The 4,639-nt window shown below is 64.2% G+C and overlaps 1 pseudogene across 1 annotated transcript; it reads right to left on the reverse strand.

The window, feature by feature from the left end:
• Positions 1-1,020: 1,020 nt before the first annotated feature.
• LOC309617258 (thimet oligopeptidase-like) lies at positions 1,021-4,423 on the reverse strand (annotated as a pseudogene). The gene is made up of 5 exons: positions 4,282-4,423; positions 3,706-4,081; positions 3,431-3,626; positions 2,140-2,260; positions 1,021-1,503 (listed from the first exon to the last, which is right to left on the reverse strand). The product of its transcript is annotated as a thimet oligopeptidase-like (transcript).
• Between the last annotated feature and the right edge of the window lie 216 nt (positions 4,424-4,639).

The raw sequence follows: 4,639 nt of genomic DNA on the forward strand, positions 1-4,639 counted from the left end.
AGGCATGGACCCTAGCCTCTCTGAATGTCTGTGTCCTCTTCGGTAAAATAACAACAGAACGGGCGGGCAGGCTGAGGAGAGGACAGAGCATGGCACGGCCTGCCCGCCTGGGCCACGGGGAGAAGGTCGGGGCGCCGCCCGCGCCCTCGTTCCGCTGCCTGGCGTCCTTTGTGGAGGCAGGGCTCCCAAGGAGCTCAAAGGCCAGGGAAGGACACACGGGACGGTCCAGAGCCACCCTACCGCTCCAGTGGTGCAGCACCCTCTCTGAATTCCTACTGCCACCAAAACACATCCCTAAGGCCTTTGGGAAGAATTGCTAGGACCCAGGAAGGTGGCCCCTTGCTGTGGTCCAGACTTCAGCAGCTGCCGATGACCAGAGGGAGCCAGCCGGCCGGCCGTGAGCAGGAGGACAGGACACGGGGACAGGGACAGCCACAGCCGGGCTTCCCGCAGCTGTGCCCACCGCCAGAACCAGCTCCAGCCAGTCACAGCCCCCGAGATGCCAAACAGTGACGGGCGAGAGGCCGGCAGGAAACTGACACCCCCTCACTGGAGAGCCTGCCCGGTCGGGGTGCGGGGCACCATCCCCGTCTGAACTCACCCCACAGCTCAGCCGTCTCCCAGTGACCCAGACGCGTCACCACGGCCCCAGGGCTGATCCCCGACCAAGGTCAGAACTCCCCCCAGTGTGACGGCCCCCATGCCACTCCTGTGGTGGAAGGGACGGCAGGCAGAGACCAGGAGTAGAGTCTTTTTTATTAATGGCTGCGTTTTCAAAGAACCGTTTTGTTACCAGGAAAGCTCCCCAGGAAGGGATTGCATTAGTGCAACAAGGGGGAGCCTTGATGCCAGGCTTTCCAGACACTTCCAGGTGGAGACTTTTGGCCTAGGCCGGCCGCCGGGGACTCGGGGGCTGGGAGGACACACGGCCCCTCCCCCGCCCCGACGGGGCGCTAAGGCACCCGGCCCGCCCGGGGGGGCAAAACCCCGTGCCGTCAGCAGGCCGGCGGCTTGCAGCCCTCAACCTGCAGCCCTTTGCTCAGGAGGAAGGCGTCCTGCATGGGGTCACAACCCAGGAAGAGCTTCACCATGCCCTTGGCATCCTCGGAGCCCCCTGGCCTCAGAATGCAGCTTCTGTAGTCCATGGCAACCTGAGGAGAGGGGGCGGGGCTGCAGGAGGGTGGAGCACCCCCTTCACGGAGGGTGTGGGTGTGGCCACCTCTGCTGTGACTCAACAAAGGGCAGGGGAGCAGGGGGTTCTGGGCAGGGCCCTCAGAGCCTGGCAGGCCCAGGCGGGCGGCACAAGCATCTAGGCCCAGGCCAAGGACCTCCGTGTTGGTCTGCACGGCAGGCCGGCCTCTCACCTTGCCACTCAGGACGCCCTCCTGCTTGAAACGAGTGTGTGGACCGTGTCCGCGGAGTACACCTCGCTGCACAGGTAGCCATAGGACTGGGCGTCGTAGCTTCCTGCCAGGTGGCCGAAGGTCGCAGGCAGGTGGGTCCCTGGGACACACGCGGAGAGGCTCCTGCCCGGCCCCCTGGCCGCTCCGTGCCCCTTCCCCAGAGCCCAGAGCTTGGGGCCTCAAAGCAGCCCTGTCTGAGTCCCCTGCCACTAGAGGGAGTATTGGCCCAACACTTCTAGAAAACGGGGACCTTGCGGGCAACTCAGTGGAGGGACACAAATCAATCTTTGCCGACTTTCTGCTGAAGCTCACGAGGGTTCACCCCTAAGCCTCTTACAGGGACAGCTGCCCGAGGCTCCGAGGGATGAGTCAGGGCTCGCCCTCCAGCACGGGGAGAGCGCGGGTTAAAGCACTCACGAGGGAGTGAACTGCGTCTCCGCACCGACACGCACGGGCAAACCTCGTCGACGCGTTCCGTCCGGGGTATGAAGCCCTCTCCTGCCTCTTCCAGGCTCTCCAGAAAGCACGTGCAGATACGCCCAGCCCACCCTCGGACTCCGCGGGCCACAGCTGGAGGGACCAGCCCAGGAACCCAGGCAGGAAGAGGCCAGAGGTCAGCGAGCCTCGACCAGAGCCCGTCAGTCGGTCCCCCTTCACACACCACCAGAGGATCCTCTTGACCTGGGCAGTAGCCGCCAACTGACCGCTAAGGTGGGCCCGGCGTGCGCTTGGCTACCTGGCGTGGCTGGGACCCCGAGGATCTCCTGGCAGAGGCGGGCATTGTCCTAGGCCGGGTCCGAGGGCGTCTGCGTGTGCAGGGCCTGGTCCACCTTGGCCAGGACGATCTGGCGCAGGTTGAAGAGGCCTGGAGGGCGGGAGGAAGGAGACGGGGGCGCTGGCACTGTGTCCAGGCCGCGCTTTCCAGCCGGGCGGTCCGGGAGCCCCTTTCCTTTCCCTCGGCCCGGCCGCACGGGGGTTGGCCAGCCGGGACTTGATGAGCTTGTCCAGCAGCTCCTGGGGGACGGCGCTGCTCGTGCCCCGCCGAGACTGGCAGCAGCGCCAGGGCTTCACAGGGCGCGGCGCTCCCGGCCCCAGAGCCTACCCTCTGGTTCTCATCCCCGGCTGTCACCAGAGTCGCAGGCAACGTGCCCTTCTTTTCGTTTGTCTTTTTTCCGGCCCTCGACCACGCAAAGGTGTGAAGCCCTGCCACTCGCTGCCACGTGGATGCACCGTGAGAACACGGTGCTCAGCGAGAGAAGTCAGACACAGAAGGACACACAGGGTGTGACCCCACTGAGGGGAAACGTCCAGAACAGGTAGATCCACAGAGTCAGAGTGGGTTCCTGGTTGTCAGGGACAGGGGAGGGGAGGGAATGATAACTAAGGGCGTGAGGGACCTTTTTGGGGTGAGGGAAATGTTCCAGAACAGGGCAGTAGTGACGGCTGCACAGCTCAGTAAAGTGTCCCCACGCGCTCCGGTTGCAGTCTGTGAGAGCATCGCTCTCAGGACGAAGGGCTGACTGCAGGAAGACTGAACGAGCACTGGGTCCTGGGCCCAGACGCTCATCTGGGGACCCCCCCCACATTGGGAAGTCACTGGGACTTGCTGAGCCTCCACCGAGACTGGCAGCAGCCCCAGGGCCTCACAGGGCGTGGTGCTCCCGGCCCCAGAGCCTAACCTCTGGTTCTCATCACTCATCACTCACCAGCCTTGCATGCAACGTTCCTTTCTTCTATTTTGTCTTTTTTAAAGGCAACTCTTGAATACCTGTATTTAACATGCAGGGAACCAGTCCTGACTCCTTGATCTGGGACTTCCAGCCTCCAGAGTCTCGAGGACATCCACTTCCGTTGTTTACGCGCCCAGTGCGTGGGGTTTGATGATGGAAACTGACACCGAGGGCGTCTCCTCGTGCGGGGTGACATCAGCGGAAGAATCCCGTGGCGAGGGCCTGCCTGAGGACCACGGGAGAGCCCGGGCCCTCCCCGCCCCCTGCCTTCAGCCCCTCGCCCGCACCCTCCTGGGAGCGGAGCTGGTGCATCGCTTGCCAGAACTCATGGAAGTAGGTCTCCAGCTCATCATGCTGGAACAGGGAGGGCGGGTTGGGCGTAGGCTTGGTGAAGTTGGCCACCATGGCCGCGATGGCAATCTGGCGCCTCCCGTCCTGCTGCAGGCAGCCCGGCTGCAGGCCAAAGCAGGCCATGTGCCCGGACTTCCCTTCCCTGGGGAGGGACGCGGGTGAGGCCCCGCTACCACAGAGGAGCCCCGGCCCACGGCCGACAGGTTCTCCCACGCATGCACCGAGGGTAGAGGTCCAGGTAGAACTTGCTGATGGATGACCTTGCCCGAGGCCGCGTCCCGGACCGTGTAGAGCCTCACATCTTCATCTTTGTGACGCATGTTGGCGCCTTCCTCCAGGTCGAAGGTCAGCCCCAGCAGCTCCTGGGAGATGCCCAGCTGCCCGCGCGTGACCACCTGCATGGGGAAGGACTCATTGAGCAGGTACTGGTCCACGTGGTAGCGCGTCTCCTCCCCCTGGTTCATGTAGTAGCGCAGGTCCTAGACGTTGATGGGCCCATCAAAGTGCAGGCCCCGCCTCTGGCACTCAGCCTTCTTTAGCTCCAGGATCACGGCCGCTCCTGCTCCCCGAGGGGCTTCAGCTTCTGGGCCAGCTCATCTGCGGGCGGAGGGGAGAGGCTCAGCTATGTCCCTGTGGCAGCCGCCCAGCCGCCCCCCACCCCACGCCCCTCGAGGCAGAATGAAGGGTTGGGGAAGGCAACCCCCAAGGGCTGACACAGTGGGGTCTCAGGCAGCACCACGTCCAGTCAAGGTCCACCTGACCCCCGTCCCCACTGGGACTCGGGGAGGCGGGGTTACCTAGGAAAGTGGCCACCACCTGGCTGGTCTTGGCCATGTTCATCTCCAGCACAGAGTCGGCACGCGTGCTGAATCCCAGCAGGCGGGACTTCTGAGCCTGCAGCCTTACCAGCTCCCCGAGGATCGCGCAGTTCTCCTGGAACCCAGAGACAGCCAGCGCTGGGGACCGTGGGCCACGCCCTCCCCACAGGCCCCGGGCCAGGTCTCTGTGGGTGGGAGGGCTCTCAGGCCACTGGCGGGCACAGCCAAACCCCCTCCCTCCTCCTCCTGGCCTGGATTTCTAGACACTTTGGTGCTGTCCTAACATGTGGTCTTTATGAACACAGGTCCTTTTGGAACCAGAAACGGCGTGAACCAT

Source organism: Balaenoptera borealis, assembly GCF_965194805.1.
Source record: "Balaenoptera borealis genome assembly, chromosome: 1".
Classification (NCBI taxonomy): Eukaryota; Metazoa; Chordata; class Mammalia; order Artiodactyla; family Balaenopteridae; genus Balaenoptera; species Balaenoptera borealis.